Source organism: Spermophilus citellus (assembly GCF_964194105.1).
Source record: "Spermophilus citellus genome assembly, chromosome: 7".
Classification (NCBI taxonomy): Eukaryota; Metazoa; Chordata; class Mammalia; order Rodentia; family Sciuridae; genus Spermophilus; species Spermophilus citellus.
In genome coordinates this window covers 99,528,271-99,541,456 of record NC_138188.1, presented here as the reverse complement: position 1 = coordinate 99,541,456, position 13,186 = coordinate 99,528,271, and the positions used below count along the sequence as shown (strand labels likewise).

The 13,186-nt window shown below is 35.7% G+C and overlaps 1 protein-coding gene across 3 annotated transcripts in view; it reads left to right on the top strand.

The window, feature by feature from the left end:
- ZBTB20 (zinc finger and BTB domain containing 20) overlaps window positions 1-13,186 on the top strand; it is a gene marked incomplete at its 5' end in the record, with an annotated part of 843,452 nt that overhangs the window by 536,891 nt on the left and 293,375 nt on the right. The window lies entirely within an intron of this gene.

The window sequence follows — 13,186 nt, the reverse complement described above, 5'->3', positions numbered from 1 at the left end:
TCTTCTGAGAAGTGTCTGTTCATGTCCTTGGCCCATTTATTGATTGGGTTATTTGTTTTTTTGGTGTTTAGCTTTTCGAGTTCTTTATATACCCTAGAGATTAGTGCTCTGTCTGATTGTGAGGAGTAAAAATTTGCTCCCAAGATGTAGGCTCTCTAATTCACCTCACAGATTGTTTCTTTTGCTGAGAAGAAACTTTTTAGTTTGAATCCATCCCATTTATTGATTCTTGATTTTAATTCTTTCACCACAGAGTCTTATTAAGGAAGTTGGGGCCTAATCCCACATGATGGAGATTAGGGCCTACTTTTTCTTCTATTAGACACAGGGTCTCTGGTTTTATTCCTAGGTCCTTGATCCATTTTGAGTTAAGTTTTGTGCATGTGAGAGATAGGGGTTTAATTTCATTTTGTTGCATATGGATTTCCAGTTTTCCCAGCACCATTTGCTGAAGAGGCTATCTTTTCTCCAATACATGTTTTTGGCAGCTTTGTCTAATATAAGATAATTGTAATTTTGTGGGCTAGTCTCTGTGTCCTCTGTTCTGTACCATTGATCTACCAGTCTGTTTTGGTGCCAATACCATGCTGTTTTTGTTATTATTACTCTTTAGTATAGTTTAAGGTCTGGTATAGCGATGCCACCTGCTTCACTCTTCCTACTAAGGATTGCTTTAGCTATTCTGGGTCTCTTATTTTTCCAGATAAATTTCATGACTGCTTTTTCTATTTCTATGAGGAATGTCATTGGGATTTTGATCAGAATTGCATTGAATCTGTATAGTGCTTTTGGTAGTATGATCATTTTGATAATATTAATTCTGCCTATCCAAGAGCAAGGTAGATCTTTCTATCTTCTAAGGTCTTCTTTGATTTCTTTCTTTAGGGTTGTTAAGTTTTCATTATATAGGTCTTTCACCTCTTTCATTGATTCCCCAATTTTTTGAGGCTATTATAATTGGGGTTGTTTTCTTTGTTTCCTTTTCTGAGGATTTGTCACTGATATACAGGAATGCATTTGGTTTATGGCTGTTGATTTTATATCCTGCTACATTGCTGAATTCATTTACTAATTCTAGAAGTTTTCCGGTGAAACTTTTTGGTTATTATAGGTATAGAATCAGCTCAGAACCAGAAGGATACACAGCCAAGTTCTACAAGACCTTTAATGAAGAACTAATACCAATACTCTTCAATTTATTTCAGGAAATAAAAAAGAGGCAGCACTTCCAAACTCATTCTATGAGGACAATATCACTCTGATTTCAAAACCAGGCAAAGACACATCAAAAATAGAAGGGAAGGAAGGAAGGAAGGAAGGAAGGAAGGGAGGGAGGGAGGGAGGGAGGGAGGGAGGAAGGGGACATTAGACCAATATCTCTAATGAACATTGATATAAAAATTCTTAATAAAATTCTGGCAAATCAATTACACAACATATCAAAAAGATAGTGTACCACGATCAGGTGGGATTCATCCCAGGGATACAAGGTTGTTCAACATACGGAAATCAATAAATGTAATTCATCACATCAGTAGACTTAAAGAATCATGATCATCTTAATAGACGCAGAAAAAGCATATGACAAAATACAACACCTCTTCATGTTCAAAACACTAGAAAAATTAAGAATAACAGGAACATATCCCAACCTCATAAAGGCTATCTATGCTAAGTCCCAGGCCAACATCATTCTAAATGGAGAAAAATTGAAGCCTTTCCCTCTAAAAACTGGAACAAGACAGGGATGCCCTCTTTCACCACTTCTATTTAATGTAGTTCTTAAAACACTGGCCAGAGCAATTAGACAGATGAAAGAAATTAAAGTGATACACATAGAGAAAGAAGAAGAACTCAAATTAGCACTATTTGCTGACAAAAATTTTCTTTACAGATGAATTTCTCTTTACCATAATATGTTGACTATTTTAATTTTTAACAAAGTTTTGTACTTTAAATTTCGATATTTTATCCCTTGATCTCAATGCGGAAGATTCATAGTTGTTTTTTTTTTCTAGAATTTGTGGGCCACCAATATCCACACACTGGTGTCACCTAGAAATGTGATGTATCTGTGTGAAAAGAAGGCTATAGTGAAAGACCACTAGTCCCCCATGCTTGGCTAAGTCTTTCTTCTGTTCATACAAGTTTTCTTAGAAGTTGAAAAGGGAAAAGTTATCTTTATTTATGAAAAGAAATAATAGTAGCCATTAGTGACTTTTAGTTTCCACAGTACATAGTTCTTTCATTTCTAGTCTTTAAAATGTCCTTAAAGTCATTTTAGGTGTTAACCATAATTATGTTCACAGAGATAATTTGAATTTGCCAACAAATAATGGAATTAGGATCCACAACCAAGAAAGAATTTCATGTCAAATCTTGTGCTTTTTTTCCTCATTAGAACAAATCTTAAGGGAAGATATACCTGCTTGTATGAAATTGGGCTAAAAAAATACTACCTAAAATTAGAAATCCTAGATATAGAGAGTTCATAGACTATGATTCTCCAGAATTATTCTAATCTTAAAACTTTTAAATGATGAGATTCTCCTAGTTTAAAATATTGGGATTAAAGTAATAAGGTTTTAGCTTATGTCTATTTACAAAGGTGACCAATCTTGGCATTTTTATTTTTTCCTAAAGAGAAGGTTATCAGGGTAAATGTTATTATAAATAACTTTTGTTGAGCTTGTAGACAGGGTAATCTCATAATTTATCATCTAAACCAGCATAGCATTGTGAGTGAAAGTGGCCACTATTAATAACTGTGCCTGGGCAAATTACAACTGAGATTGGTACTATCCTGGGTAAACTGAGAGATCTGACCACCCAACTTAAAAGACATAATTCTGTGTCTGAGAATGAGGTTGTTTCAAGTGAAGTAAGTTCAATAGGATGAAAATCCATATGTTCTGTGTAACTTGCCTAGATTCCACAGACCCTTTGAATGTGGTTCCTAAGCACTGTGAACAATCTTGAAAATTCATTTCCATGCTCTGCCCACAAGATAGCAGAATGCTGGGGCATCTATTCAAGATCAAATCAGAAGGAAGAGTGCCACCTGCTAAGAATCAACCCCCAGATTTTTGTACAACTTGGGGACTCCAATTAGAACTGATTATTCACAGCCCACATTCTCAGACCAAAAGACACATTCTAAACAATATTCCCCAGGGACCTCAGTCACCTTCACAGGGATCTACATGAAAACCATTGAACCAGTATTTGAAATGTTAGAAAGGAAAATCTGTTCAGCATTCAGGTAGTTAAACTATCTTTACAGCTGACCAGAAAAATATTTTATAATGGGAGACTCTTAAATTAGTAATCGATAAAAAGAATTAAACTGCTTAAAAATGGGTTTTTATACCTCAAAGTTAAATTTGACAGTGCCCAACTGTGCTTAATCTTCCAATGTCCTCATAACAAACATTTTTTTTCTTTGAAAACAGATATTATTTGTGAGAACATATTGCTGTGTGCCACTCATGTAATATGCTGTCTTCCAACTCTGCCTATAAAAGGCTGTATTGAAAGATGACCCAGGAGTGTTACACTTAACAGAGTAACACTATCAGAAAAATGATAAAGAATTTACCAATTATTGCTAACTATTGCTGAATTATTTGGCAATCTTTCAAATAAGATTACTTCTCCTTGTCCACGTAACTTCAGAAGTATTTTCTCAGTTGGTGAAAAGTTCAAGTTAATTCGGTTTGTTCCTGAAAAAAATAATGTCAGTTTTCTTGAAATTTTAACTTTTATTCGAGGTAGAGAATTTCCCTGCTGGAGAGCAAGTTGCAGCCTGGAAGTAGTAAAATGTCTGGGAGGGGAGAGGAAGGGGGGAGTGAGGGGACTAATGAAACTTTGTTGTGGAATAGTTCACAAAGGAATACAAGATGTGTTACATAATGCAGCCCTTTGTTTGTGGAGGTTCTGACAGAATCCTGCAGTTTTAGCTCAAGCTAAATGCTGCCACCAAAGTCCTGCCTAACTCCGGGCAGCTCTGAGTCTTTTTTCCTACCTCCTGCCATGATTACTCTGGCTTCTGATTAAATCACACCTTGTATTTAAGGTCACTAACCTAAAATGACCCAAAGCTACTTATTTCTCTCCTCAACAGTTCCCTAGTACTTGTAATATTTGGAAGATTTGAAAATAGCTTCTGTCTCAACTTATGTAGTCTTTTCTCCAAAAGCAAATGCTATAATAGTTTCCTCACTCATGGGTTCAAACCTCAGGTGAGAGATTTTGGAAGCTAATTAGCATGCTAAGGAGTCTGTAGCATTTGGGTGAGTCACAATGACACAACCCTTTAAGCAACAGAGAAAAAAGTCTTGTTGCTAGGAATATTGGAAAGAATACATATTCTGTAGACAATACTGTCTACTCCAGCTATAATAATTTTTTTTAAAAAAATGGAAATTATTGTGTGCTACAAAAACTAAAATAGAATTTATGAGGAAGGTGGAACATAACTGGATTACAACATAACTAAAACAGTCAGCTTGATAAAATAATAATGATAGTACACTCTGAGGGAAGAATAAAAGCTTAAAAGCAAAAACACCTTTGTTATATATATTAAGTAGCCACTAGTTTTTGAATTCCTTTAATTTTCGGAGATAGGAAGTAAGGTTTATTCCAATTTCCCCTACTGTCTCACATAGTAGATACTTATTAAATCATAATAAGTTTATAAGTGAGATTCCAATCTAGAAGTTAAGCTATGATTTAACAAATCATAGAAATGATAGGACAACGCACTTAAAACTAGGGCATACTTGGAAATACCATGATAAAGAGAAACTAATGTAGTCTGGCATTACTTCCCAGAATACTTATTGGGAAGTACTCGATCTTAGGATGCCTAAGCAAGATGGAATGAGGAATAAAGGTTGGGATACCAAGTTAGTAATTTGAACTTGATCTTTTAAACCCCAATTATATTCCTGGAATCAAGTTTTTGTTACTACAAAAGAATACCCTCCAACAAGCCCAACAGCCATTAGAAGCATCATGCCTGTATCTGTCACTTTCTCCCCTTTCTCCATATTCTGTTCTTTGTAATCTCTAGAGATTCCCATTGTTAAAAGGAGCTTTGGGGAAATGAAAAGCAGTCTGTTGCAGATTACTACTTTACAATAATTGAAATTTACATTTACTCAAGTTTCTGTTTTAGTCCAGAGAATTCTAATCAAGAGGGTGCTAGGTAGGCAGATTGTTCTATTATCTTAATGAATTGATCCGTTTATCATTTTATGATGCTCTTTCTCACTTGTGACATTTGATTTACTAAGTCTATTTTAGTTGCCATTTTCATGGAATATACTTTCCAACCTTTCACTTTCAGTCCATGTGTATCCCTAAAGCTAACATGATTTCTTTCAGGCAACATACTGTTGAATCTTGTATTTTTATCCATTCTACCAGTCTTTGTTTGGAAAATTTAATTCCACTTAACTATTAATAGCTAAGGATTTATTTTTGCTATTTTGTTAATTGCTGACTATTTTGTTCTTCCTTTGTTCCTTTCTTCCTCTCTTGTTTTCCATTGTGATGAGGTTTATGTTTGTTGCTATTGTTTCTTAGTGGTATGCTTTCTTTCTTTTCTGTTGTATTTTGTGTATCTACAGTCTTTTATTTGTATTTACCATGAGGCTTATGTAAAACAACTTATAAATTATGTCACTCTACTTCTAAAGCTGATAACTAATTCAATCTCATCCAAAAATTCTATTCTTTCATGTCTCAGTTCTCCACACTTCACATAATCGGTGTTGCAATTTACATTTTTTCTACTATGTATCTATTATTAAATTATTGTAGTTATGGTTATTTGATACTTCTGTGTTTTAGTGTTTATCCTGTAGATGAATGTGATTTACACACTACCATTGTAGTATTAGCAGTCTTCAGTATTTGACCTACTCTACTTACCTTTCCCAGTGAGTTTTCAACTTTCACATTTTCATGCTAATTATCATCCTTTCATTTCAACTTAAAGAAAAAATTTAGCATTTTTTCATAAAGCAGGCCTAGTGGTGATGAACTCCCTCAACTTGTGTTTGTCTGGGAAAGCCATATCTCTCTTTTGTTCTGGAAGGACACCTTTGCTGGGTATGGTATTCTTAGTTAGCAACTGTTCTTTCCAACACTTTGAATATATCATCCCATTCTCTCCTGGACTGGAAGATATGTGCTGAGCTAGTCCTCTGAACTTCTTACAGGGACTCCCTTGAATGTGAGGAGTTGCTTTTTTCTTACTACTTTCAAAATTCTCTCTTTGATTATGTGTTGCTTTGATATAGATCTATTTCCTGCCTTTCCTCTTTCCTTTTCTCTCTCTGCCTCCCTCCCTCTCTTCCAGGACTCCCATTATGTATTCATGGTTTGCATGATGGAGTTCCATAAGTCCCTTGGGCTTTTATCTACCCTTTTTTCCTTTTTGCACTTCTACTACATAATTTCAAATGTATTCATGTTCACAGTTTCTTCCTTTTGTTTGCTCAAGTCTGATTTTGAACCACCTTAGTGAATTTTTCTAATTTTTGTATTCTTCAGCTCCAGTATACTGATTGGATCTTTTTTTAAATCAATGCTATCTCTTTATTTGATTTCTCTTTTTGTTCATGTTTCTTTTTCCTGACTTTATTTAGCTATCAATCTTCATTCTTTTTTGACTCACTAAGCTACTTTAAGATAATTATTTTTAATTATTTGTCAGTCAATTCACAGATTTCCATTTCTTTCAGGTTGGTTATTGGAGATTTGTTTTCTTCCTTGCCTTGTGTTATGTTTTCTTTATTGTTGATATTTTGTAGGTTTGCTTTGTAATTTCAGCATCTGAAGAAACAGCTATCTCTCTCAGTCTTTATGGACCAGTTTTGACTGGGTGATACCTTGACCAGTCAGCAGTGCTTCATATAAAGCAAAATAGAGACCAGCCCCTCAGGGAGCATATTCTAAAGCTAGAATGAGATCCCTTTCACTTCCTCTGGGCCTTTCTGGAAGAAATTCTTGCTTCTGCGTTTTCCTCCAGTCAGTCAGTGCAGTGTCATCTCTAAAGGGATGCCTGTCCCTTTTCTTTGTTGCTGTTTCAGGGGACTGAATATGGTTGGTTGTTCAGGGATCACTATGGGATGAAAAGGAAACGGAACTCCACAGAGGGTTCTCTAAAATGCTGGAGATGAGGTCCACATCATTTCCTTCTCTCCTTCATGAGTGAAAAGCTTTACTTTTGCACATATTCCAAATCTTGCAAAGTAGAACCAGCTGTAGAGAGTCACTTTCCCTCTCCTTTGTCCCTAACTGACCCAGGAGAGGAATCTCTGGGTCAGCTCTGTATAAGGGAAGACCAAAATCAGTTCCAAAGCAGTTCTCTGGCTGGTTATGCCAGGAGAGTAGCTGGCCACACACTCAAATCTCACTTTTTGCCCCATATGAGAAATCATGGGCTGAAGCTGTCTTTTCAGTATTGAGCTAAACTGGTTTGGAGGAGGTAATGACATAACATAGTGATGTTGCTCTTCTTACCCATATAAATGCATCTGCTCTTGGTATGTCTCTTCTAAAGTACTTCTTCTTAGCTAGAATCTGAATTTCTTTTCAGGATATTTTAGTTTCAATATCATTATTGTATATGTATTTCTGTGACAGAATGAGAAGTAGAGTTTGTACTGCTCCATCATCCTAATGTCATCCCTATTGTTGTAAGAACTAAATTTTACCTGAAAAATATGCCAATAACTAGCCAATAGGCACAATATTGAGATGTGCAACCTCCATTGCTTGACATTTCTAGCATACCCATGGTCTCTAGACATTTAGTGAAATTCACTTGTAAATTTAGGCTTCAACTTTCTGGGTTAGGTTAGAATATATCAGATAATTTGAGCTGAATAGTGCTTCTTATTTTAGACAAAAGAAAATATATCTTGTTCTAAATGAAAATGTATCATTTTCAGTGGCAGATCTTTACAACCACTCTTCCAAAGACTTATTAATATTGAACTTCGATAAGTTTCTTAATTTATTGGAGCCTCAGTTTTATCATCTGCAAAATGAGGTAACTGAACATGGTCTCTAGTTACTACTTTCAGCTCTAAATTGTATGATCTCATTTTTCAGTTCACTTCAACAAATATTAATGAATGGAATACTTACAAAGTGCAAACCAAGGAGGTAGAACCTGAAAGGATATAGAGGTGCATAATGTAATCTTTTCATGCAAATAGCTGATAATTTGATACATTCAAGATTGACATAGGTATTCCCCAAAACATCCTAGCTCCTTATGTTTGATGTATCATTTAGGAATGAGAACATATGATTTATTCCTAAAGGGAAGGAAATTCACTCCTTTGTTAGTGTTTCTTATATCTAGGTTTGAAAAAGAAAACATGGTGCCTGAACTATCATTTTTATAATATTGTTCATATGTATCTTACCTTCATTGCCAATAATTTAAATTATCCTAGAACCATTAATCTCACTCATCCCAAAAGTAACCCAGTACAGCTAGGAAAGGATAACTTTCTTTATGTAGTCATTCCTCAGAAATCTTGATCCTGAATTTCTTGGAGTTAGATGATGTTCCAGAGAGTGAGAGCAGGTGAAAATCTAGGAACCATACCTCCAAGATTGCTTAGCCAGCTTCCTTTGCGTATTATTTCTTTTAGCAAGTTCTATAGATCTGATTGCTAAAGCATCTTTCACAGTTGATCCTTTCTTATCCCCTGTCCAAACAGCAGCCTACCCATTGATGATTTTAATAGGAAAAAAAAAAGAGAGCGGAAGAATGAAATGTTTGTAACAACAGATGTGCTTATGCAACCAGTGATAAAATGATGTCATGTTTCAGTCTTTGGTTTATATTAAGGTTAGAGTTTGAAAAAAAATTATGTACTCCTTTATCAGTCTAATCTATAAATATTTGACCATAGACCTAGCAACTGTAATAAACCTGCTCTTTTGCTAGGTGAGAACATCATTTTAAATATGCCAACATGGAAACTGCATCAATTCTCAATATCACTAGAATTTTCTTAGCCTGTTTTTGAAAAGCATCAGAAAGAGAACAAATGTAGTTCTTTTTACAAATTTTGAAAGAAGATCCCTACAAATCAGATATTATGTTTTATTCTTTATCTAAATCTTCCTAGGTAGTAAAGAAGTCATATTTGTGTTTGGTCTTGTGGTTTCCTTAGTCAAAAAATTTGCATCTAAAGCCTAGGAAAATGTTCTGCCTGCACAGTTGAATGTTTAAACAGGTGTGTGCCTCATTGGCCTGGCTCAGGAAAGGTAGTCTTCTCCTTTGAAAACTTCGACATTAAGAGAATGGTTCTTGTGCCAACTTTCAGGAGTGCTTACGAAGGAAATGTCAGGTGATGCTTAAGTCTTTTTACCTGGTTACCAAACCACTTGCTTCCCTCCTCTCTGTGTTCTCATGAAGAAATTGATTTAATAGGTTCAAGATATTATTAAATACATTCTGCATTAATATTATATGTCCTCTTTGAATCCAAGTGGCAATACAATAGAATTTCATTTTATAAATAACACCTTTCAAGCTAACACCACAGGGCACAGTACAAAAGAATCAAAATAGAACACAAATGCTGTAATCAAATGCAGACCCCAGGAAGGCTGATTAAAAAGGCATGTTGCTAGTAAGAGCAGCCGACAGGGTAAGTATAATGGGTCATTGCAGAAAAGCCAGCTGAACAGAAGGGTGAACTAAAATAAAATGGACTTGCCTGCCTGGTTCACATGGATTTATGACTCTCCTTTGTCATCTTCTCCTTTAGGACTCAGCAACTGAAGGGAAGAGGCATGTGCATGTGTTGGAGGGAGGGATCAAATGTAGGGTCGTTAAATTTGTCCTCAGTGCTCACATGCAGAACAAACAAAAGAAAATCCTAAGGACAACCACCTGCAGCTGGCAGAGGAGCCTACAATAAGATCTCGAGATGAACCAGTAAGACTTGCTTTGCCAGGGAATATCACTAGTTTTCAGAAAGCACAATTGTGTGGAACAAGAAGATCCATTCTAAATGGGGAGGCCAGGCCTAGGTGCAGATGGATAGATGGGTAAGACAGGTGTTTTAATGATCTGAGCCTCACCTAACCCTAACCCTAACCCGAACCTGAACCCTAACCCTAACCCTAACTATTCTCTACCAACTAGTTTTTATGCTCTCAGCCTCTCACAACCACCATCCTTGTCTAATTTCAGGGCTTTGTGTTTTTATTTTATTTTTTAAATATCAATTTTTAAACTCTTTCATTTTAGTTATACATGATAGTAGAATGTATTTTGACATATCATACATACATGTAGAATAATTTATTATTCTTGTGGTTGTATATGATGTGGAGTTACACTGGTTGTGTATTCATATGTGAACATAGGAAAGTTATGCATGATTTGTTCTACGGTCTTTCCCATTCCAATCCCCCCTCTTTTCCCCTCATTCCCCCCTGTTCAGTCCAGTGAACCTACACTCCTCCTACCTGGCACATTGTAAGCCAGCATTATTGTCTCCAGTTCCATCCATTTATTGGCAAATGCCATAATCTCATTCTTCTTTATGGCTGAGTAATATTCCATTGTGTGTGTGTGTGTGCGCACGCGTGCGCTCACACGCGTGCGCACGTATGTGTATGATATGTATACACAGCTACTCTGGTGCCAAAGCAGCTAAAGCTCAGGTAATATCACCAGTGCTATAGTATCATTCATATATATCACATTTTCTTCATCCATTAATTTATTGAAGGGCACCTAGGTTGGTTCCATAGTTTAGCTATTGTGAATTGATCTGCTGTGAACATTGATGTGACCATATAATATACTGATTTTAAGTTCTTTGGGTATGTGCCTAGGACTAGGATAATTGCGTCAAATGGTGTTCTATTCCAAGTTTTCTGAGGAATTTCCATACTGCTTTCCAGAGTGGTTGCACCAATTTGCAATCCCACCAGCAATATATGAATGTACCTTTTCCCCCACATCCTCACCTACATTTATTGTTATTTGTATTCTTGATAATTGTCATTCTGACTGGAGTGAGATGAAATCTAAGTGTAGTTTTAATTTGCATTTCTTTAATTGCCAGTGATGTTGAACATTTTTTTATATATTTGTTGACCATTCATATTTCTTCTGTGAAGTGTCTGTTCTATTCCTTTGCACATTTATTGATTGGGTTATTTGGTTTTTTTTGGTGTTAAGTTATTTGAGTTCTTTATATAAACTGGAGATTAATGCTCTATCTGAGCTGCAGGTGGCAAAGATTTTCTCCCATTCTGCAGGCTCTCTCTCCATGTTCTTGATTGTTTCCATTGCTGTGAAGAAGCTTTTTAGTTTGATACCATCCAATTTATTGATTTTTTTTTTATTTTACTTCTTGCGCTTTCAGAGTCTTGTGGGAGAATTTTGTTTCTAAGCTGACATGAAGGAGATTTTGGCCTATTTTTTTCTCTAGTAAGGGCTTTGTGTTTTTAAATCTACCTCTAATTATATAATGAAAGTTTATGTCTCTTTCTTAAAAGAATAAAGAAATTGGGCAGAAAGAGGGAGGTGCTTTGGAGTATACCTCTCCACCTGTATATACAAAACTAATTCTGGAAATGATCACTATGTACCTTGAGTTGTGAGCCAAATTGATCACAACAGGGATGATTGTTTATTTAATATTGAGGGTAAAACAATATTGGGAGGCATTATAGGAAAAATTCACTATTAAATATATGATACATTTATTTAAAAAATAGTAACATATAGTTAACAGCTCCCAAGCCCTCTGGGGGAAAAAAGTCATAAAACAAGCAAATAGTGGTTCTAGAGTCAATTTTAAAAGAAAGAGAAAGAGAAATGATAACTGGGGCAATTTTTACTTTTCTCAAAATTTGAGGGTATTTGTAACAACTCCACTGATTATCCACTTAGTTGAAATTCTGGACTAGGATCACTGATGCATTAATTTAGGTCAATAGTATTCTGTACATCTTTTTCTTAAGTACATTATAAACATTTAAATATAACATATGTAAGCAGCACTTAGGGGAAAGGGTTATTATACAAATATTAGTACTGTGACTTTTTAAAATGTCTTAAGTAGATGTTTGTTTAATAGCCTCTTATTATTATCCTTAATTCTGACTTATGCAAAGAGAGTTAATTTATTAGTAAAGGTGAACAACAGTGCAATAACTTGAGAACACTGGATTGTAATTTCCAAAGTGAGTTATTTCATAAAGTATGTGAGAAAATTATAATTCTTGTGCCAGTTATCAATGTCTTGTCTCTCAGGACTAAATTTGCCAGTCCTTTTTTGCTCTATAAAAATGTACCTTGAGTCTTTTAAGTATTTTTCTTTGCCAGCTGGCATGAGGGTACTTGTCAGTACAGGCCATAGAATGAGGATGTAGAAGGAAAAGGTCTTCCTTCCCAGTTCCCAGGTTCTCCTTTGGTAGACTCCTGCAGTGCGTATGGTTCATCCAGAGCCTGGCTTCTGTACCTTCAGCAGCTTCTCTGGCATCCAGCTCCTTATCACACAAGCTACCCTGGTGCCTAGCAGCTAAAGCTCAGTTAGTATCACCAGTACCTGGCACTCAGCAGCTTCCCCTAGCTCTTACCTCACATGCAGACATCCACCCACACCAGGGTATGTACATGTGTGAGATAACTCCCTTTAGATAGCTTTTCCTGCACCCTTACATAGAGATTTCCAGAAAATTCTGTTGATGAAGCTTCCCAGCAGCATCTCTGGCATTCAATGAGTTATAGCCATGCCTTATCCAACAAGGTCTAGATTCCAGCCTAGATATAGCAGGGGCTCTTCTTTTTGTCCTTCAAAGTCTGGATCCCCATCCAGGGCTAGAAGTACAAGTAGCAGTTTCTTTGTTATTTGCTTTTCTTATATTGTTTAGAGTTCTCTTTATTTCTTACTAGCTCCCCCATTACCTTAATACTCTATTATTGGTTTTTTTTAATTTTTAAGAATTTTTTTGTTGTCAATGGACACAATACCTTTATTTTATTTGTTTTTATTTTTACGTGGTTCCAGGGATCTAACCCAGTGCCTCATGCTTGCTAGGCAGGCACTCTACTACTGAGCCACAACTCGGGCCCCCTATTGTTAATGATTTTTAAACTAAACTGTTATGTTCACATTGTTGT